Source organism: Humulus lupulus, chromosome 1, assembly GCF_963169125.1.
Source record: "Humulus lupulus chromosome 1, drHumLupu1.1, whole genome shotgun sequence".
Lineage (NCBI taxonomy): Eukaryota > Viridiplantae > Streptophyta > Magnoliopsida > Rosales > Cannabaceae > Humulus > Humulus lupulus.
In genome coordinates this window covers 31,717,689-31,742,804 of record NC_084793.1, presented here as the reverse complement: position 1 = coordinate 31,742,804, position 25,116 = coordinate 31,717,689, and the positions used below count along the sequence as shown (strand labels likewise).

General features: G+C 36.1%; 1 long non-coding RNA gene across 1 annotated transcript; it reads right to left on the bottom strand.

The window, feature by feature from the left end:
- Positions 1 to 17,441: 17,441 nt before the first annotated feature.
- On the bottom strand, positions 17,442 to 21,837 carry LOC133821734 (uncharacterized). The gene is made up of 4 exons (XR_009887753.1): positions 21,748 to 21,837; positions 19,157 to 19,219; positions 19,002 to 19,066; positions 17,442 to 17,579 (listed from the first exon to the last, which is right to left on the bottom strand). It is a non-coding gene; the product is annotated as an uncharacterized LOC133821734 (long non-coding RNA).
- Positions 21,838 to 25,116: the final 3,279 nt, after the last annotated feature.

Sequence of the window (25,116 nt, the reverse complement as noted above, 5' to 3'; positions counted from 1 at the left end):
TGCTATTCAGATTACTCGTAACTCCGTTTTTCATGAGCGCACGAAACATATTGAGATAGATTGTCATCTTACTCGTCACCACTATCAGAGTGGGACCATCACTTTACCATTTGTCACTTCCGCTATGCAGATTGCCGACTTGTTTACGAAGGCTCATACTATTTATCGTTTTCGTTTCTTAGTTAGCAAACTCTCGATGCTTCCCGCAAATGCATCGTGAGTTTGAGGGGATGTTAATAATATAAGTTTTATTAATATGTAAGGGTAGTTTAGTCTTTTAGCCTCTCATTATTTTGACTATATATTTTGTTGCTCTTATACTCTTATTTTCATCTCTTTTGATATAATGAAAACCTAGCTTCCCTTTTGATTCTCTCTCAAATCTCCTTTTGTTTATTTTGCAAAATTATCATGCAACATAATATTTTGAACATTGTTTTTGACACTTTAAATTATTCAGAATTTCTCAATTAAAATGTATGTTATGACTATAATGTATATAGTTATAAAAAAATTAGAATTATAATTAAATATCTATTTCATAACACAAGAGGTATATCGGTAATTCTTTTTAAGAGAGACTACTGGAGAATTACCGGTAATTATCTAATTCTTGTTAATGCAAGACTTTTGTAATTATTATTTTCTTGGATTATTTCTTCATTTATCAACTACCTAACTAGAAATAACTTTTAGATATATATGTTACGAACAAAGAAGAAACAAACCAAGTTTTCCATGTCCAAGAACTACATGGATCCAACACACTTTTCTTGCAAAATACTTTAAAAAATTATGACTCTCTTGATCGATATCAAACCTCTCAACTACTTTCCCGATCCCCACCATGACTCCAAAGTAATTTTTATTTATAATATCACATATATAATAGGCCATCACTTGATTTTTTTTGTTACAATGATTTTATTATTAGGTTATGAAATGGTCAATGATCTTTCTTCTAGCGTTCCGAAGCATTGGAGTTGTTTATGGTCAGAGACAGAGGCAGTAATAGAAGTTGGGGGCTGAAGCCCCCAATTTTTTTTTAATTCTTTATATATTCATATATTAAATTAGTAAAAAAATATATTTTAATATAATAAAAAATTATCAATGCCCCCAAATATTTTTATTTATATTTTGTCCCATAATATTTTTTTTCTAGCACCGTCCCTGAATTATGGTGATTTTAGAACATCACTAATGGTATCAAAGATGATGATGATGATGTTTTGGGTGCTTTTACACAATCACGTTAAGCACTTTGGTTAAATACATCTTCATCGTTTTAAAGGCAACTAACAATGTTGACGGTATGATCTCTCGACTTTTAACAATAGTATTTTTTTCAATTAGTTTTTTTCTTTTCTTTTTTCTAGTTTCCTATTTTTTATAATATATATTTAGAGAGAGAGAACGATTATAGTAGATCAATATATACATTATTTGGCAATTGTATATGCAATGTGATCATCTTAGTAAAATCGAATTATTTTTTTAAATTTTCTCTGGATGAAAAAAAAGTAATAGAGGATCTCATACCCTCATAATGGCATTCATTTTATATTTTCTATCAAATAATCTATATATATATATAAAGAATATAAAAAACAAAATAAGATAATGCATTTAATATTTTAATTCTATACATTTAAAAAAATAGTTTTTTTTTTCTTTCTAGTTCTATTATAGCTGGACATTGGTGATTAAAAGAAAAAAAGTTTGTTGAATTTAATTGAGTTCATCACCAAAATTTAAAGTTTATTCTGAAGCTTTATTTACATATGTTGTCCGTATTTTCACCTCTTGACATGTGACAATTAATAGTGATTAGTGAGGAGGTAAATCATGAGGTGCTTGGAGTGCAACCCCTTCAGGAAACCCAGTTTAGATGAGTCGTGGACGTTTCCAAGGTAGGCCACGCCCCGAGGTCTGTCCTCGAGGCGAGGGTACCTCCAAGTGATGCCACCTCCCATGCCACTAGATAAGTCGTGGATGTCTCCAAGTGGGTCACGCCCCGAGGTCTGTCCTCAGGGCAGGGATCTCTACAGGTGAGGCCATGTCCGGAGGAGCTCTCTTCGCTCACTCATCCACCAGGTTTATGATTCCAGTCCTCGAAAGCTGCCAGGTGTTAATCACTGCAATTGTGGGCCACTAGGTGATTGTCTGACAGCTTTTAGTAAGTCTCGATTAGTGGTGTCGAGTTCGTACACTTGACAATAGGCATTTCCCACAATGCCGCTTGACATGGGCAAACGTACGCCGCACCTTGATAGTCACTGATATGTTCCCCATAAAGTTGGTGCGTAACTTTTTACAATGGGCCCCATAGAATCACGTGGGCCATAGTCTTTATTTTAGCATGACTCTTTTTGTATTAACTTAATATTAATGCCCCAAGAGGGGGGAATTTGATATTAATGAGAGGTGATTAACATTAATGACCCCAACCTCTATAAATAGGGCTAAGATATCTCCTTGAAAAATGTTTGATTTTTTTGAGAAAGAAGCTCTGTGTTTAGTGCAATATATACACTACCTGAGAAAATCCATTAAAGCTTGCTCACAAGCTTTAAGCTCACTAAATAATAGAGACTCGTGGACTAGGGCTTTTTTACAGCCTAAACCACGTAAAATCCTGTGTTATTTCCTTGTTTTTTTAATCTTTTGGATTACATTGACAACGAAAAAGACAGTCGACATTTTGGTGCTTTCATTGAGAGCTTGAAGGAAGCTTGGAAAATAGTCATGGTGACCACTCAAAGGAATGCACCAGACGATATCGCCCCTCACGTCACAGCTGAGGGAGGAGAAACTAGTCACATGCTGCTGCAAGACCACCCTGACGTGGTGGAAGACTACGACGAAAATGTCGATTATGACAACATGGAAGACGGGGGCGACGATGAATACTATGAGGAGGAATATCCTCACCCCATGGACGTGGAGGAGACACCAGAAGTGGTGGCGCTCCGTGACCAGGTGGCCACTCAACAGCAGAAGATCGACACCCAAGAGGGTAACATCGTTTCCCTGCAGGAGATGATTAACACCATGAGGGCCACTTTGGCGGCCCAAGGGTTACGAGTGGACCCCTGTAACACCCTGGTTAGCCAAGACCATTACACTGTGTATTTTAAATAGTGCTTAACTCGTTAAATGAGTCATTAGGCCTTAAATGTGCATATAAATGTGATTAATAGTACAGGGTTAAATTTTTTTGTTAAAAGGAGTGGATATTTAATTAAAACATTAAATTGTACATGGGATCCCATAATAAACGTTTACAAAGTTGGTTATAGTTCCAAAATGGTCATTACAACTCAAAAGCTACAACCCTTTGACCTAAGCGGCAAAAATATGGTTTAACCCTAGTTCCTCTGAGAAACCTTGGCCGTGGTGGTCAAGCGACCGAATATGTACACATCGCCACCTAAGCTCTCCAACTCATGGCTGGTCTAGTTTTTCTTTCCCTTTACCTGCACCACATAGCATCCGTGAGCCAAGGCCTAGCAAGAAAACTTTAACATTCTCATAAGCAGTGATTGACACATTTGTAAATCATAATAAACATGCCCAGTAGTAATAACCCTACTCATGCATGCATACCATTCATATAAATGACTACAGTGTCATATGGGACCAAATGCCCTAAATAAATGATTAACTGAATCATATCAGGGCCCGTTACCCAAGTACATGATTAATAAGTCACTCTTGGGCTTAGCGCCCTAAGATCTGGGACTAATACGTCATCCAGGAGCCCATTGCCCTATCCTCTATATAACCAGCCTTGGAGCTGGCCCAGTGTAACTGACGCTTTGGTTTTTCTACGACCATTGGGTCAAACAAGCGAATAATGCACTCTTGATTAGGTCTATCATATCGACCAGCGCTCAGCGTGCTATTGCCGCCATTGACTCATAAGTCAATGCCTTTCGATCAGCGCTCAGCGCTATTGTTGTCTTTGATTGATAAGTCAATGCTTTTCTCAAATGTATAATGCTGACATGCATTTATCATATAGCAAGTATCCATATACAGAGCATTCAGCATGCTTAATCAATAATCATAGGCATAATCATAATCACGAGCCTTTAGGTTTGAGTTCCCTCACTCAAAACCTCCTCGAGGCCCAAAATCCCTTAAGCGCCGCGACCTGCTCAAATTAGAGGCCTTAGCCTCTTCTTTATCTACACAAGCATCGTGACGCTCACTCACAAGCACCGCGGCTCAAAAGCCCCAAAAACCACATGCTTCTCCTTCGCCCAATCTAAGTTGCGGCGCCCCAAGAATAGGGCTGCGACTCAACTTGAAAAACTCAATTTTTTTTCTTCATTTTTCTCATGCCAAATCCCTCCATAAACCTATCAAAACATAGCCAAATCCTATAAACAAAGTTTCCAATACTCAATGGCCCAAAACCATCAAAATTTAAGCTTCAAACAACTCAAAAACTCACCAAAACATAGAATCCAATTCAAAACTTAAGAAACTTAAGGAATTGGAGAATAAAAAATTCAAAGTTTAAATCACCTTTGATTATGTCGTTTCTCACTAAATCATCTGGCTAACAAGCTTCTAATCTTTCCTAGAATCAATACGACTCTACCCTTGCTTGAATCCGACTCTTAAAACTTGAGTTTCCTTCGAAAAATACAACGAGTGGTAAAAAGGAGAACGAGAGAGAGAGAGAGAAAAGTGTTTGAATGTGTTCTTCTGTTCTATTAGGTTACTTCAAACTCAAGTCACCTTAAGTAAAACCCAAGGCTTGGGGTCCCAAAAATGCCCCCTAGGGTAAAATAGTCAAAATTCTCAAAATTTCCTCCTAATCTCACTAACTCCAAATATATCATCAAATATTCATTCCCATTACCCAATATCCTGGTAATGTACTAAATACCCAAAATACCCCTTGACTCACGCCAAGTCAAGTATTAATCCTGTTGTGACTTTCCCACTAGCTTGCTCCCCAGGATCGCCTCATGCCAAGTAACCCAAATATATCCACATAATATTGTGGTCTCACACATATATCACATATATGCCAAATATACCCATAACGGGCCAAGACATATATTTGTCTCGGACTCTTCCGGCTTAATGCCTCTATACCATTAATGCAAAGAGCACTGCTGCTAACTCATGATCATGAGTGGGATATCTCTGTTCATAATCTTTCAACTTGCTTGATGCATATGCGATCTGTTGGGGTTTTATGCCCTAATTAAAACCCAAATTCTTTGTAATCTCATTTTATTATCAATAAAATAATAGAAATCATTTTTTGACTTGGTCAATCACTTTGCTCACATGTTTTATTTTCATGATTATTTGTTTAATATAAACTTCTATTCAATCCCGAGCATATAGCTAATCTTATTTATAGTGACGTAATCACAGTGGAATATAAATATGATTATATGTTCAAAATAAGTGAGTCCTAAGATTAGTCAGTGCATTGGATTTACACTGACTTGCCAATCTACGATATGATCTACTTACACATTACACATTATAGTTTATTGAAATATCATTTACAAGGAACTAAGTGTTTTAAGGATAAAATACAATGAGGGGTAAAACGGTATTTTAGTCCTATCTCATTGTAGACCGTCTATAGAGGATTGAGTGACAATTATGGTTGTAACAATGGATAATTAATAGCGTATCTATATTTGTTATAGAGCGTTCTATGAATTCAAGAGTGCAATTCCAAGTCTATAGTGGAGTCACGAGGAATTAATAAGTTAGTAAATTTATTTGTTAGATTTATGATAACTTATTGGAGCTTGATTTCATAGGCCCATGGTCCCCATTGTACCTTGGATAAAATCATCTAGATAGTCTCAATTAATTGATTTAATTATCAATTAGAATTATCAAAGTTGACCAGGTCAATTTTGGATAGTTTCACAGAGTTGTGTAATTTTGAGAAGAAAAGAGAAATTATGGCAGATTTATTAATTAAGATAAATTGGTATCTAAATTAATAAATAAGTTTAAATCAAGGTTCAAATTATAAATAATTAATTTGATAAAGGATTTAAATAATTATTTAATTAATTAAATCAATAGAAAATAATACATGCCTTGATTTTAAGTCTAATGGGCTTATAATCAAATGAGAAATTTCACGGGCCTATAGCCCATGATAATTTCGACCTAGGGCTTCAAAATGACTGTTATTTTATTGATTTTTTAATTAAATTAAATGGCCTAATTGAGTCTATAAAAGGAGTGCTTATAGAGAAGTCAAAATATAAGTTTGATAAGTCACAAGTCAGATTTTCTGATAGTTTTAGATTCTCTCTAAACACAAGTCATTTTCTAAACCTCTTTGTTATTTTCTCTTATTCTCTCTATATCTATCTCATGTGTTGAGAATTTCCCACACTAGTCTAGGTGGTTCTAAGGATACATTGGAAGATTGTGAAGAAAATAGAAGATCGGTTCAGTTTCTTGATAATACTCTGCGACAGAAAGGATACAAGAGTTAGAGAAACTGAAGGAAGGATTCTTAATTCCGCTGCGTATACTGTAAGTATTATATTATTTGTTTCTCTTTGAATTCAATTTTAGAAACATGTTTTAGGCTATCTCGTATTAATTTGTTTAATATTAGATATACATGAAAATAAATAAAGATCCTGTATAAGCTTTTTCCAACACGATCACCTTCCTCGACTGCATAAGAACACAACCCAAACCCTGATGTGAGGCATCACAATAAATCACGAACTTCTACTGATCTGTTGGAAGACTCAGAACTGGAGCTGTGATTAATCGCTGCTTCAACTCCTCGAAGATATTCTCACACTTATCTGACCACGCAAACTTATGATTCTTGCGTGTCAGTTCAGTCAATGAAGTACCAATCCTGGAGAACTCTTCCACAAAATGCATGCAATACCTTGCCAATCCAAGGAAGCTCTTGATATCTGAGGTGTTCCTTGGCCTTGGCCAATCCCTGATTGCCTCAATCTTAGCTGGATCCACCTTGATCCCATCCCTACTGACAATATGACAAAGGAAAGTTACCTGAGGTAACCAGAACTCACACTTCTTGAACTTTGCGAACAATCTGTGTTCCCTTAGTCTCTGTAGTACTAACCTCAAATTCTACTCATGTTCTGACTCTGACTGAGAATAAACTAGAATATCATCGATGAAGACGATCACAAATTGATCTAGGTAATCTTTGAACACTTTTTTCATTATATCCATAAAGGCAGCTGGGGAATTAGTCAAACCAAATGACGTGACTAAAAACTCGTAATGCCCATACCTGGTACGAAAGACATTCTTTGGTATATCTCCCTCCTTGATCCTCAGCTGGTGATAACCAGATCGAAGATCTATCTTTGAGAATACCATCTTACCCTGCAACTGATCAAACAAGTCATCTATCCTTGGCAAAGGATACTAGTTCTTAATTGTCAACTTGTTTAGTACTCTGTAGTCAATACACATCCTCAGAGAACCATCCTTCTTCTTTACAAACAGGACTGGTGCACCCCATGGTGAGAAACTGGGTCTAATAAAACCCAAGTCTAACAGCTCCTGCAACTGTACCTTTAATTCCTTTAACTCTTATGGGGCCATGTTGTATGGTGCCCTAGACACTGGCTCTGTTCTTGGTGCCAGTTCAATATCAAATTCAATCTCTCTGTGTGGCAGCAATCCTGGTAAATCCTCTGGAAACACATCCAGAAACTCACAGACTAATTTGGTCTCCTCTGGTCCCACTGGCACGACTTGAGTGGTATACACTACATTGGCTAATAATCCTATGCAACCACCTTGCAATAGATCTCTAGCCCTCAATACAAATATCATAGGTATACGGGGTCCGTGCACAGTGCCAACAAACACAAAATGATCCTCACCTTCAGGCTCAAAGGTTACCATTTTCCTTTTGTAATCTATGATTTCCCCATACTTCACTAACCAGTCCATACCCAGAATCATGTTAAAGTTGATCATAACAAACTCTATCAAATCAACTGACAACTCTCTACCTTCCACTGTCACTGGAAATGATCTAACTCACCTTCTAGATACTACTAACTCCCCCATGGGCAATAAGGTCCCAAACCCCACACCATAATAATCACATGGTCTACACAATCTATCAAAGATTTTACTAGCAACAAAAGAATGTGTAGCACCAGAATCAATCAAAACAGTATAAGGGGTTCCAACACTAAAAAACTGACCTGTGACTACTGAGGGACAAGCCTCAACTTCTGCCTATGTCAATGCGAACACTCGAGTTGGGGTTGTGCTATCTTCCTTTCTTTCCTCCAGGCAATCTTTCTTTAAGTGTCCCACTATCCTGCATAAAAAGCAGGCCTTTGCCCGACACTCTCCTATATGGCGCCTCCTGAATCTGGCACACTTAGGAAAAGTTCTCCAGCTCTCATTGCCACCCTGGTGGCCTATTGTAATACCACGTGGTCTCTTGTTAGGGCCTGGAGCTGGAAAGGCATCAAGAGCCTTCCTTTTTTAATCGCTGGGGCCCCCGCCCCAACCTGAACTCAAAAATGGAGGTCCTACCCTCCTAGTGTCTCTTCTGGCTGTGTTCTCACGCCATATCTTGTTATCTGCGCTCTCATCTATGAGCGCATTCCCAACAACCTGTGCATAGGTAGTCACTCCTGGCACAATGGTAATATGAACATCCCGGGCTATCATAGGTTGTAGCCCCTGGAGAAACCTCTCCCTTCTGGTCCCATCAGTGAGCAATAGTTCCCTGACAAACTTTGCCAATCTATCAAATTTCAGAGCATATTTAGTCATTGAGGACTCGCCTTGAAGTAATCTGCTGAACTCTTCAGCCTTTGCTGCCCTGATGACATCATTGTAATATTTTTCATTAAACAGAGTTTGAAACTCTTCCCAATCCAAGGAATTAACATTTATTGTCTGGGATATCACCTCCCACCAGATTCCGGCATCCTCTCGAAACATATATGTGGCACAAGCCACCCTCTCATTACCATTTACCCTCATAAAGTCTAGGATGGTGGTAACCATACTCATCCACTATTCGACCTTGGCCGGATCTGCACTACCCTTAAAGACTAGAGGGTATTGTTTCCTGAACCTTTCATAAAGAGGTTCCCATTTATTCCCAGCCTTTGGTGGCTGCTCAACTATTGGCACTATCACAGGTGGTGCCTATGGTAAAATGTTCCCTGCAGGAACCTGTTATTGTCTCAGGAGGCAGATTTCTTCTTCCTGCCTCAATACCCTGGCTTGCAAATCAGCAAGCACCTGCTGCTAGTTCTCAGGAGCTGGCGGAGGAGTCTGACCTTGGTCATTATCCTGACCTTGTCTATCATTCTGGTCCTGACCTTCCTGGCCAGCTGGTGATTCAATCTGCCTTGGAAGTATACTTCCAAGCTTATACCTTGCTGCAATAATCAATTCGACCAGTTAGGTAGTGATAACTAAACCTCTTGCCACCTCACGGTCCAAGATCAAGAAAATCATCATTCACATACAACAATCATGTCAAATCATATTCATATCCAAGTCTGGTGCTAATAAGCACTTCCTGATATTCATAACAATTAACAATGCTAATAAGCATGCTCTGGCATACATGTGTCTATGACAGCGCTAATGAGCGTGTCCGGACCTACATGTCCATATAACAGCGCTAATAAGCGGTTCTTTGGCATTCACAAGCAATATCAGTGCTAATAAGCACATCCTTTTATATCATGCAATAGTCAATGGCTAGGCCTTATCAGTAAATTTCATGCTACCTAATAAGGCATGCAGATAAGGCATTTATATTCTATTTAACCAGTTAAACACATAACCACATAAATAATTACCGAACCCTGAGTCAAGCTTGTCTTTAGTGATGAATGTACATGCCCAGCCTGTCTGTAGAAACCCTTAACCTTGGCATGCTCTGATACCAAGTTGTAACGCCCTGGTTAGCCAAGACCGTTACACTGTGTATTTTAAATAGTGCTTAACTCACTAAACGAGTCTTAGGCCGTAAACGTGCATTTAAATGTGATTAATGATCTCGGGTTAAAAATTTCAGTTAAAAGGAATGGATATTTCATTAAAACATAAAATTGTACATGGGATCCCATAATAAACGTTTACAAAGTTGGTTATAGTTCCAAAATGGTCATTACAACTCAAAAGCTACAACCCGCTGACCTAAGCGGCAAAAATAGGGTTTAACCCTAGTTCCTCTGAGAAACCTTGGCCGTGGTGGTCAAGCAGCCGAATATGTACACATCGCCACCTAAGCTCTCCAACTCATGGCTGGTCTAGTTTTTCTTTTCCTTTACCTGCACCACATAGCACCCGTGAGCCAAGGCCTAGCAAGAAAACTTTAACATTCTCATAAGCAGTGATTGACACATTTCTAAATCATAATAAATATGCCCAGTAGTAATAACCCTACTCATGCATGCATACCATTCATATAAATGACTACAGTGTCATATGGGACCAAATGCCCTAAATAAATGATTAACTGAATCAAATCAGGGCTCGTTGCCCAATTACATGACTAATAAGTCACTCTTGGGCTCAACACCCTAGGATCTAGGACTAATAAGTCATCCCGGTGCCCATTGCCCTATCCTATGTATAATCAGCCTTGGAGCTGGCCCAGCATACCTGGCGCTTTGGTTTTTCTACGACCATTGGGTCCAACAAGCGAATAATGCGCTCCTAATTAGGTCTAATCATATCGAACAGTGCTCAGCGCACTATTGCCACCCTTGAATCATAAGTCAATGCCTTTCGACCAACACTATTGTGGTCCTTGATTGATAAGTCAATGATTTTCTCAAATGTATAATGCTGACAGGCATTTATCATATAGCAAGTATCCATATACAGAGCATTCAACATGCTTAATCAATAATAACAGGCATAATCATAATCATGCACATTTACAAGGACAATGCCCAATCAAATATGTATTCAACATTCGGGCCAAGCCCTAATCATGTACATCACGTATTGTGTGTAGTTTTCTTACCATAGGCCGGAGTGTAATGTAAAATAAGAACGACCTTCGAGCACAACCTTGATCCCTAGCCTCTAGCAATAACCTAGTCACAACCAGTTATAGAATCCCATCCAAAATGAGTAAATAAATGCTTTTGGACTGAGTCCTATCCTCCAGAACATCGAATCCTACTACATCGGGTAGTAGGAACGATCCCATGCCTTTAGGTTTGAGTTCTTGCACTCAAAACCTCCCCGAGGCCCAAAATCCCTTAAGTGTCGCAACCTGCTCAAGTCAGAGGCCCGAGCCTCTTCTCTGTATGCACAAGCACCGTGATGCACACTCACATGCACCGTGGCTCAAAAGCCCCAAATACTACCTGCTTCTCCTTCGCCCAATCTGAGCCGCAGTGCCCCAAGAATAGGGTCGCGACTCAACTTGAAAAGCTCAGTTTTTCTTCATTTTTCTAATGCCAATTCCCTCCATAAACCTACCCAAACATAGCCAAATCCCATAAACAAAGTTTCCATTAAACTCAATGGCCCAAACCCATCATAATCTAAGCATTAAACAACTCAAAAACTCACCAAAACATAGAATCCAACTCAAAACTTAAGAAACTTAAGGAAACGGAAATGTTATCCCCAAAATTTCAGTTTGATGACGTGGCAATCAGAAGTGACAAGTGGCAATGCATGGTCAATAAATGACACATTAATAGTCAATAAATGTATTGGTTCTTCAGAGTTGTGATATTACTGGTCATGGAAATGATTTATCTGGTTTGGAAGTGATTTGACCAACCAGGTAGAACTTTTGTCCGACCGGTAAAGACTTTTGACTGACCAGTAAAATGTTCTGGCTGACTAGTGGAGTATTTTGGCCGACCAGTCATTTGTTTTGCCCAACCAGTAAAGTGTTTTGCTAGACCAGAAATGTGTCATGATAGACTAAAGATGTGTCATGCTAGACCAGAGATGTGTCATGCTAGACCAGAGGTGTGCTAGAGGAGTGCTTTGCCTATACCAATCAGAGGTGTGTTAGAGGTGAGCTTTGCCTATGCCGATGAGAGGGGCTTGCCTATGTTGACCGGTGAGTTGTCTTCGCCGATCAGTCACTTCGGGGATGGATTTGGTTAGTCCACAGATCAGAATCTCAGAAGTTACCATCTAGTGACTCTTCAGTAAAGCCTCAGTAACAGCTTCAACTCGAATCATTTTCAACTTCCGCGGGAATCTCTCAGATATCCCAAAATAATAGCTATATTATTGTAATTTAAATTTATTAATTAAAGTCTGTTGGAAGAACCAAGGACTCGGTCAAAGGGATATATCTGATGTACGATCCATGAGCCCATAAATAAATGGCTCATGGCATCATTTAGGGGGATCTGGTCTTTTGAAAGAAAAAAGAGCTCTCTGGTTTGGAGAACTTGGGACTGTTACTTGGGGCATTCTTGGGCATTTATGAGAGAGTTTAGAGAGAGAAAGCTTGTATTCTCTAGAGAGAGAAACTTTGTATTTTTCTACTTACACTTAAGAAACTCAATTGACTCAAGTTCATCTAATCTTAAGTGTAGGATATATATATATATCACAACTCCAAGTAGATTAGGCTATTACCGATAAATTGGGGCTGAACCACTATAAAATTATTGGTGTCGTATTTTCTATTCAAGGCTTATTGTCATTTTGACATCTACTTGTCGTTGGCCAAAATCGTGGTCAACAGGAAAATTGGAAATTCAAAGCTTAAATTACCTCTGATTATGTTGTTTCTTGCTAAATCCTCCGGCTAACAAGCTATGAATCTTTCCAAGAATCGATACGACTCTAACCTTGCTTGAATCCGAGTCCTAAAACTTGAGTTTCCTTCAAAAAATGCAATGAGAAATAAAAAGGAGAACGAGAGAGAGAGAGAGAGAGAGAGAGAGAGAGAGAGAGAGAGAGAGAGAGAGAAAAGTGTCTGAACGTGTTCTTCTGTTTTGTTAGTTTACTTCAAACTCAAGTAACCTTAAGTAAAACCCAAGGCTTGGGGTCCCAAAAACGCCCCTAGGGTAAAATAGTCAAAATTCCTAGAATTTCCTCGTGATCTCACTAACTCCAAATATATAAGCAAATATTCATCCCCATTACCCAATATCTCGGTAATGTACTAAATACCCAAAATACCCTTTGACTCACCCCGAGTCAAGTATTAATCCCGTTGCGACTTTCCCACTAGCTTGCTCCTTAGGATCACCTCGTGTGGAGTAACCCAAACATATCCACATAATAATGTGGTCTCACACATATATCACATAAATACCAAATATAACCATAACAAGCCAAATTACGAAAATTTCCCTTCTGATAAGAAACGAGCCCACATGCATATTCAATACACCTAAGTATGCATATCAAGTCATATTATAATATAACTCACATAATCATACAAAGATACACATAAATATCACACAAAACATAATTTTCCATCCTGACCCCCTAATACATGCCCTAAGTCTTATTAGGTAATTTGGGCATTTACAACCTCTATGGCAAAGTACCATTTGGGCACCCAACTGGTGTGGCCCTTATGACCCCAGCTGGAATGCCACCTTTCCCACCGGTCGGTGTGCCTCTCGAGCACCCGACTGAGATGGCGTGAGATCTGCCAGTTGGCATGCCTCCCGTTCACCCAGTTGGAGATGGAACCCCACTTATGCCAAATGACTGTGGTAAAGGTAAGTGTTGCGATATTTTTTTTACACGCAAGTGCACGTATCATACAAGTAGTAACTCACACAGGTGAGGTCGAACCCAAGGGAATTGCAGCTAAGTACTAATCAAATTGGATTTATATTTCTATTTGGCAACAATAAAAATTGATTTTTAAAATTATAATGCAGAAAACACAATAAGCAAAACAATAAATAAAAAGAGTTTAACAATGGATGTGAAATTAGGAATATGATTTCAATTGCTTTGATTACCCAATTGTTAATACTAGTCAACTATTCTTCTTCCTCCTATTTGATGACAGATTATAAAATCACCTAAACTCTTTTCAGATCATAAAGGTACTAAATTGTATGTCAACTACTGCATCTCTAAGATAGTACAACAAACAATTCGCATTAAGCAATAATCTAAAAGTCACACAATCTATGCAAATACTTTCGTTTCACATCAAAACCTATGTTTATTCATTTAGAGCATTCCTAATATTCACTTTTCAGATTTCATATTAGGATCATGAATCATGCTTAAGGTGATCAATCTCAAACATGTATTAAGCACAAAGATGAACAAATCACATAAACAAGGAAGAAGGAACAATCAAATAGCATTAATCCATGGAATAATCTCAGTCAATATCCATCAAATCCCTAAATAGGAGTTTAGCTCATAATCTCAATATTCATATCCATAATCAAACTAAAACATAAACAATAACATAGAAAATTAAAGAAAAAGAGAATGAAACTAGATTGAGAATTGTCACAGATCGCCCACGCTTGCTCCAAACTTCTTCTTCTTGCTTTTCCACTTGTTTTCTGTCTCCAGCCTCTAATTCACGTTTTTCTCCTGCTAAAATCGCATCAGAACTTGTTACCCTAAATTAGCCCCTGTGAATGGACCAAAATGCCCTTTAGTTAAAAATCTGCCGAATTTCAATTTCCAGCAACCTAGCGCGATCGCGCTCTACAGTAGCGAGGTCGCTCTACTCTCTCAGAAAAGGCATTTTTGACAGCTTTATGAATTTTTGTGCTTTTTGGCATCTTTTTCATTCTGAATCATCCCAATCCTTCAAAACATGAAAATAAACAAAAACAACACAAAACAAGCGTAAAATAGAACAAAACAACCCTAAACCTCTAAAATACTTCCTAAGTAGACACACTAAAACAAGTATAAAACTCGCTAATCAGTAAGGTTGTTAATAACCCTGCTCCCAAATCAAAGGAGTCTGGTCAGAACCCCAAAGACAATCAGGTCCCGAGGCCAACTAGTGTGGGTGAAGGCCCCGGAGCCTGAGGACACCGCCAGGTCGCTAGTAGTTGTGGAGCCTGAGGCGTTCCGCCCAAGCATGCTAATAGGGATTGCACGAGGCCTGGAGGTGGTGTCCCCCAATCACCTTGTCATCACCATAGGAACAGTGGCTGAGGGGCAGCATGCAAAGTTTCCCTGTTTGTAGAGAGCACGACATCAACATCTCGGTTAAAAATGAGAATGTTGAGTCCGATGGGGAAATGAAGGTGGCTCATCCCAATGACAATGGCCCGTTTTGAGGTCAGGTTGACCTATGGGATGACCTTAATGCTTGTTGGTGTAATAATACCAACGAGCATGAACCTGCAAAGAAAGGTCCATCGAACCTCAAGGACAATCTCAGTGTTGCGATATTTTTGCTATGCAAGTGCACACAGTCGCAATTCGTAATAAAATGGTAAAAACCAAGTATCGTCCTCAAGGACTGATTTATCAATTACCAATCAACCAATCTTTTTAATTCTATTTGATTGAACAATTTCAGAGATTTCAAACAAAGAAAAATACTAACGAAGCACAATGAAAATTTAAACAGAAAATAACAGAGAAAATGAAATTAGGACAATTATGATCCTCTATTTTCCACCCTTTTATTTCCTAATGCAAGAATTATATCCCCTTCTCCCTATTCAAGAACAAGTTGCAAAAACAATTCATAATCTGGTTAAGATTTACAAAATTCAATCTAAATGACAACTTCCTATATTTCTATGGTAAGTTGAATCATGAAGAAGGCATTAAACACGCAACTCAGAAAAATAGGCAAACAATTTAGATACTTTCGTTCTAAATTGAATTTGCATCCAAACAATCAAAGCATATCAAATTTCACTTTTCAGATTTCAATTTGATTCATGAAATAACAATTAGAGGTGATTAATCAATAATTTCACAAGTAACACATATTGTAAGGAATTGAAAGAGATGAAGAAGAACATGAATTCTGCATTAATCCATATAAAGGGTTTCCAAAAGATTCACATAATAGCCCTAAAGGAGAAATTAGCCCATAATATTCATTCTAGCAATCATAGAATTCAATTACAAACATAAAAATTGAAGAAGATGATGAAAAACACAAAAATGGATCCTCCAATGGGGTTCTCCACTCTCAGCCATCGTCTCCCTCTGTTCAGAACTCCCAAAAGTGCCTCACGCCCCTCCTTAATCGTCATTTAACCTAATTAGTGTTTCGTTAAGCTTGAAATGACTAAAAAGTCCTTAATTAAAAAATCTGCGTTTTTCTCATTTCTAGACACATCCTGCGGTTGCAGGATGTCATTCCTGCGGTTGCAGGAATGCTCTAGAAATGCAAAAACTTCTCTGGAGCTGCGGCCGCAAGACACACTTCCTGCGGTCGCAGGAAGTGCTCCGAAACACGTTTTCCACCAATTTTTTTTTGTCATTTTGTCTATGTTTCCACCATGTTTCCACACCTAAGTCCTTTGACACCTGAAAACATACAAAAACAAACGTAAAATAGAACAAAACAAAACAAACACCTAATACTTTACCTGAAAAACACATAGATAAATGAGTCTAAAACTCGTTTATCACTCAGCGCCCGGAGGAGAGATAACCCGACACAAAGCACCAACCAAGACTGCAACCCGCTCCGCGTAGAGTTAGAGAGCCCGAAGAGGATCATTGAAATGCTCTACTACCCTAGAGCCGCTACCATGTGATTTTAAAATGTGCCATTAGCTCGCTATTCTAGGTATTAGGCCAAAAAATGTGATTAGATCAAAATAAAGACTCATTTATTGAAACTTTAATAGAAAAGGTTGGACATTCATTTAAATCATAAAAGTGTTACATTGGGATCCCAAAAAATTGTTTAAAAAGTATTTACAACCCAAAAGTTAATGTATAGTCGACCTAGGTGACAAAAATTGAATGTTTATCACTACAAGAAAAAATGCTTTTAATAAGACCAAAAATGTGTTATCAAAACATACCATAACACTTTTTGACGTGTTAAGACCGACTATGTTATCGTAGGTCAGGGTACTTTAAATAACACTTTATCATTGCTATACAGATGTGTTATTATACTATCAACGATAACACTTTTTGTGTTATTTTAATAAATAGATAAGTGTTTAATTATATTATTTATAGTCGATTATATAACACATTTCAATACTTATAAATTTGTGTTATACTACACTTTAGTATAACACATTTTTTGTGTTATATAATGAAGTTTGCATAACAAAATTCTTTACTTATAAAAAGTTTTATTGTAATAGATATTATAACATCATCAAATGAAGTACATATAATACAATAACTTACTAATATATACTAGCATCATCAAATGAACTTGATTTTCAAATAACAAAAAGTAAAATCATTCAACATTGTATTAACAATCCACAAATTAGTTTAAAACATCCAACATTGTCATCAACAACAAAATGTTCTTTAAGTATTCAAGTAGTCTTAAATATTCAACATATTGAAAAGTTACTACTTTCAACACAAAATATTCTACAGCTGCCCAACACAAAGCCTTCAAAATTAAGTATGCTTTTCTATTTCGCTTGTCACATCTGCAAAATAAACAAAGAAATATTTTATTGTTATTATCAAGCATCACAAATTACTTCAAGAAAAATGCTATGGAAATTATTTCCAAGAGAGGACACAACATACAAAATAATGAATTCACAACTACACCAAAGCAAACAAAGAAACCAAACACTAAATTATAAGACATTGGTTCTTTTTTTAGTACGAAAATGTACCTCGTGGAATATCAAAATATTCTACCGCTTGTCACACCTCATTCCAGATAAAACATATCAAAAAAAAAAAAAAATAACTACTGCATGCAAGGAAAAGTAAAAGTATGACGAACCCAATGTTATTTCCAATTAGCTTATAATTATGTATTATAGAAAGAGGTATTTGGTGTAGTGTGCCGAACCCAATGTTGTATTCATCTCCCTGCAATGAATTCATATACATAGACCTTTTCAGTCTCTGCAATTTGAAGGTTTATTTATGATGCAATCATAATATCAAACAAACTACGCACATCTCAAAGCATAATGCATGATACAATTAAATAAAAGAAGTTGATATCTGTGGATGTGTGCGGACATATAGTGTTATGAATATCCATGCACACAAGACACAACACAGCTGGAGATGCATGTATTCTATGATATGGAAATATGGTTATCATCGTCATACTTCCTATTTCCCGGTAAAAGAAAGTTCATAAAAAATTTCAGGAGAAAAATAAAAGAGAGGTCTTAGTGAATCAAAGAACCTTGCAAAAACCAGTGATGATAACTTCATCACCACTTCTAGGAATTTACGGGTTGCCCCTTTCAATGACAGTGACTTATGTCCATTCCATGACAACTCTAACAAGCATCCCAAGGACTCTGGCTCTTGTTTGGACATACAACATTTAGAATGATCAACCTAAATCAAAATAATAGAAGTGCAGAGCTGAAGCCAGATTCATATGAAATTATCTCCACCACTTATATATATATATATAAACTGAAACCATACAGGTCCACTAATGGTTCCGGTTCCCAGGAGATCGCCAGGTCTTAAGTTGCAACCATTAATAGTATGATGTGCTATATGTTGAGTCAATGTCCAATATCCGTAACATGAGTTTACCAAAATTAATATTAATAACAGAACGACCCCATAAAGATACGACATGAGAAAGAAATGAGGGATTTTCATACCTGCTGTTTTGGCCATCATGTAAATTTTAAACATGTACAAGCGGATTTTAAGACATTCCTAAAAGTATAGCGTGAAAAGCTGCTTGGCATAACATATAAGACACTGTATGTCAAACTGAAGTACTACCTACAGAAAATCAATATGATTCCAATTTGACCTAACTAACCAAAAAGTAGGCTTGAAGAAATCCAGATTGAGGCAATAGAGAAGTGAATTGGGTAAATAATCTACTGTATGTAATGTAATTAATGGGTGCTTACAAGTGATTGAAATTACTCTTGGTGACCACAGTTGAATCCTTTGCGCCAGCAGGTTTGATTTCAACCTAGCAAGAACATGCATTTAATCATGATCTGAATAAATACAGTAGAAAAACTAGTTGCACAACTTTTTTTTTGAGATTACAGCTAAATACCTCTAACTGAATGTCATAATTTTTAGAGACTTTTTCAGCCAGATAAGGCAATGGACGGGGATCCTGCAATATAAAACACACATCATATTGCTTGAATTGGACTACTAGAACTAGAACTTAATTGTCAATGATAAGTACGAGGCACGATTTGGAACCACAAACCCTGCATATTATACAGAGCAATATATACAATTATTTATCAGACTACCACACTCCTAGAGCAATATGAATGTTATGTATGCCTAGCAATCAAGTCATTTGCAGAAAAGAGAAAGTATTATGATGGAAAAATAATTAAGAAATCATTACAACTCCCAACTTAATTTCCATAAAACTAACAAATGTCTAATTATTATTCAACTATATCATTAAACCAAAAAAACAGTTGATGCACATTTTAAACTAGAAACAAAGAGGTCTGAGATTCATAGCCCAACATAGAAAAACAAATATCTAATTATTATTCAACTATATCATTATGCCATGTAACACACACACATATGTATATATACATACATATTATTTAGCATACCATCAAAACCAAAAAAAGTTGAAAAGGTTGTTTTGTTTTTGCATTTTATAGAGAGTTTCTTAGGAAATTTTCTCTGCTTTGTTCTATTTCCTCAAATGAAAAACTCTGCAAATTATTTATATAATCATCATAAGAGGAATCAATTATGAATATAATAATCAAGCAAAAATATACTAATGAGCTCTTTCTATTTTATATTTGGCAACAAAAATGGTCTTTCATAAAGAGCCTCAGTAAGTAGTCAAATTTCTGACTGTAATCTCACTTCTAATAAACCAGAAAGGAACAAATAGCTTTGACAATGAACCCATAAAAAATAATAATAACTAAATAAAAAAAATTATTTCCCAAATATAAAAGCTTTCAACACTAGCAATTTCCATGACATGGAGATTTTATGAAGTAAATTCAACGAGCCAACTTCACTATGTATAAATATATACATGAAAAATTGAATTGACTATTGAGATGATAAGCTGAAACGAGAAGCAAAATTAAATTGATAAAACAAACCACAAAACCCAATTCTGAAAGGCTAAGTGTGTCCTCATAATATAGAAATATTAGCACCTTAAATCCATAATGAGATCCAACAACAGGAAGTGTCTCTACTACGTTATGAAGAACAACATTTTTGGAGAAGTCATTGGTAAAAAAAGAATCAAATCTCATACAAATAATCAAATGTCTATGTATGTGCAATTGCATGTGTTCCTTTGTAGATAAAATGATCAGGGAAATATATATATATATATGTTGACTGCGTTTTTAGCCAACGACGTGAGAACGTCAAATACGACAAACCTTCAAGAGATTGTAAACGACAACAGACGGTATAAACAAGAAAAGTAAATAACACACAGTATTTTTATAGTGGTTCAGCCCCGATTGTCGGTAATAGCCTAATCCACTTAGAGTTGTGATTTATATATCTGTACTCAAGATCGGATGGACTGAGCCAACTGAGTTTCTTCAGTACTGGTGGCAAAAATACAAGAATTCTCTCTCTAGAATACTCAGACCCAATTTTCTCTCTCTAGAATACACAGTCCCAATTTTCTCTCTCTAGAAAGAAGAAGCAGAAGAAGCCCTTCTCTCATCCCATAAGCCCCCTATTTATAGGCTTAGGGTCATACATACGGTATCCCCAAGAACTGGGATATTTTATTATATTTATTACATTTAAATTACAAAGAAACATTCAAAATTCAAAATGTAACAAACCCCCCATTTGTGGGAAGAATGAGAGATTCCCGCATATGTTGTTGAAGTTGTTTCTGGGGACCTTGACTTAGTCTCCTTTAGCTAGTTGATCCACCTCCTTGACTACTCATGCAAGTGTTGGTCGGACGTGCATGGTGGTAGGACATGCATGGTGGTAGGACATGCACTTTTCTCCTCTAACATAACACTCTCCTCTAGCATGCCATGTTCCTCCTTGAACCAATCCCCTTGGCTTCTCCTCGGACCAAGGTGGTCCGAGGCATCCTCCTTGACATCTTACCTTGGACAAGTTCAAGGCATTCTCCTTTAGCATCTCCCAAGCATGTCCGATCGGACATTGTGTAGGCTATTCTTGCCAAAAATATAAGTCCCCATTCTTGACCTGCATGGGACTCTTCCTCCTTAGCTACTTACCTTGGACACGTTCGAGCCAACACTTAGGAAACATTGGGAGGCTTACCTCAAACACACCCTTGGAGTCTCCTAGGACCACATCCTCCTTGGGGTCTCCTAGGACCACTTTCTTGAGTTCTCCTAGGATGCACTTCCCTTAGCCTCCTAGGACGCACTCCCCTTAGCCTCCTAGGATGCATTCTCCTTAGCCTCCTAGGACCAAGGTGCACTTGGCTTGGTTATGACATCTTTCAAGCAGTCCAAATTCTTCGTCAGTCTACCAAGTCACTTTATCACAACTCTGAGGAGTCAATGTATTTATTGACTATTAACGTGTCTTTTACTGACCATGCACTGCCATTTGTCACATTTATTGACACGTCCTTGATCTCCAATTTTTGGGTATAAAAATATAAAAAAAATATATTTGATCAGTTCTCACTATTTGAATGGTCAACGTGCACAAAGAAAGTGGCTGCAACTATGAAATAGCAAAGAATAAGCATCAATCCCTTAAAATAGTTTGATGACCCTTCCTGCAAAATAAAGACAACAATTGTATTACAACCAATAATGGATTATACATATTTAAAAGTAATGATATTTCACCCAAAAGCATCAATTCCTTAATTACTGGAGTCTATCGTCCAACTCAAAATTATTGAATAAATAACCAAGTACAAGAATCATTGTGCAACCTACAAACCTAAGATATCTCACATCAACATTCATACCTCTAATATTTTTGTCATTTATTGCTCCATTATTAAAGAAAAGCCTAATCTGAACAACCAAAAGTACAATTTTCATTTCTATACTGAAGAGACCAAATAGTTTGAAAAATAATGGAAAAGCTCTACACAATTCAATATCAAAGATCCGATAACCATGTAATTGAGAGCAAAGAGATTTAAAAGTACACATTAATCTGGATTAGCAAATAAGCTTATTATTTAAATAATTTATGACTACCAATATAAGTCAATAACTTTAGAAGATTCTTCACATAATGATCTAATAGTCCCATACATCTAAAGCCATTATTGATCTACATTCTCTTTGATAATTGACAAGAGTGGGGTCATGGAGGAATTAAAAATAAAAAAGTAAATTTGTGACTAAATGAGGTCATGTGTCAATTAGTCTATTTTTATTCCTTTGACAGAGTTTACAGACACCAATTTAGAATATTTCAAGCATATGTTATTTTTTATTTTACTTCATTACTCTTTTTGTGACTAAACAAATCTCTTAGTTTTCTAACTTTTGTTACAAGTCTTATTATAAGGATAACTATTTATTAAATACAAACAACGTCAACAATAATTCTTTCAACTTGACCCCAAAAGTCTCCTGTAAAGTCTTTCACATGAATACAAGTTCTTCAAATTTGGCATTGATATACCAATGAGAACAACCAACCATGCATTTTATTCAAAACCAATTCTTGGATGTATACTTTAGAAAAAGAATAATAATCAAAAGTAGCTAAATAACACTAAGAGCACTCACATTGGATGAGCTAAAATGTGTTATTCTTTATAATATAGAGAAAAAAATAGTTAAGTAGCCTTCCATTGGATGATGTAAAGTTATATTTTTTTACCTAAATGAATAGTATTTCTTTATATGTAGTGAAATACTATTCATCAAGCTATAAATATTTTATTATTTTTTTATAAACTTTTGTATATATATGAGTGTGATACTATTATGTTTAATTATTTTATTTCTTAAAATAAATAAATATTTTTAAAAATATAATATATAAATAATGTAAAGAAGCAGATGTATGGTATAATGTAAAAGTTTTGAGGTAAATTATAAAAATGTATGTTTTTGTGATATATTTTATACTACACTTTCTTTATAATATTTAGCTAAAACTCATAAAAACATCTTCCATCAGCTCCTTTATACATATATTTATAATAGCTATGCACAAATTCCAATTAATCCATATCTACATTTACATAACATTTGCATATCCTTTATATAATATTTTAATATTTTTTTTATAACTTTTCTCTCTCTATTTAGTAAATATTTATTGTTTTTTTCTTTTTCAATTATTTTATTTTACTTTAAGTAATAAAATATGTTTAAAGATATAATATTTAAATGATGTAAAGAAATATATAGAGAAGCTGATATATGGTATAATGTAAAACTTAGACGTAAAATAGAAAAAGGTGTATTTTGATGAGTTATTTTAAAGGATGGAGTAGAGCAACCAATGTGAGTGCTCTAAGTCAGACATAGCTTTAATAGAGTTTAGCCACTCACCTCATATTTTTTGCTAGAATAAAAGGCTGGGTTGCCATAACACTTTTTGAATACTAAAATCCACCAAATTAAAAAAATAAAATCATCAATAAGAAATGAGTTTTCTGCTAAACCAAATCAAAATCTCCACAAGAAACAAGACTTTCCTTGAAACTCTATAAGTTAATAATGACATAAATAAATTCTAGATAACTAGCAAAAACATAGTACAGATCATCACTTGCGTAAATATATATATATATATATCAGTCCTTCAATAAATGATCAAGATGATTCTCAAATTTTTAATGTACGAGATTCCAAAAAAAATTTGCAACAAAGAGATTATGTGCTAACCAATATATTTAAATGCACATAGCACTGCCCAAATGGAAAATCTACAAGATAAAAAAAATTAATGGTTTTCTTGAAGTTGACTTGAAAACCAAACCTGAAGTTGATTACGAACTTGATCCAGCTTAATTTCCTGAAAGAAAAACCAAACAAACCAAAAATTAAAACTACAACTAGGTCTCCTCTCCATCACAAATACATTTAGCATGATTGAGACAAAGTTTAGCCTTTACATAAAAAAAAAATTATATAGGAAAATGATTAAATAAAGAAGGTGACATTGGGAAGAAAGGAACAAACAAGGTGGCAAAACCATGTAATTATTAGTTCAATCCAGTAAGGCCATAGCCATTCTCTCTGATTTAAAATTAAAGAATAAGAAGAAAAATAAAACAAAACATTTGAGATATAGCAAAAAAATGAATTGCCTGACCTTGTGAAAGATACGTATCTTTTTACTGCAAAAAAATCCTTTAAAGAAAAATCACGTTACTCTCACTATGCAAGCTTCATAATCAACTAAGGAAGACCCAAGTTAAACTTTCATGGAATCAAAATTTAAGAAAAACAAATATAAAAGAAGTCAGGAAAAAACAAATAATCAAGGAAATTCTAGAATTTAATGGGTTTTATGACTTTGATATGTAAAATATTTGAAAAAACTATCTCACCGTAGAAACAGAGGCAAGAGAGACCAAGAGAAAGGGTTGGGTTTGTCCAACAACTTCACGTCACCAAAGAGGTTAAGAGGGGCTCATGAAGGTGGTGGTCCATTAGATTCGTCCATTCCCTAAGTTGTACTAGTAAGTGGATGCAAACAGAAGCTCTACTTTGTTCATTTATGCTCTTGGTGTTCTTCTAGGGTTTGAAAAAATCAAAGAGGGCTAAAGGAGGAAATAGAAAGAGAATGAAAAAGTGATGCGAAATGTGTGAGAGGGAGGGAAAGAGACTGAAACAGTATAACACTTATATTTCATTTACTGCTTTTTTTTTTCATTTGCCGCTTTTTGATTTAAGTGTATTTACTTTACCACTGTTCTTTCCCTGTATTATAATACTTTTCCAATACTCTTATCATTGTGTGTTGTGAAAAGTATTTTTTGTTGTAGTGTATAATGCGTTCCCCAAAACAACCCCAACCGTGGCGGCCAGGTAGGCCAAACATGTACGCGTCGCTCATGACCTCCAACTC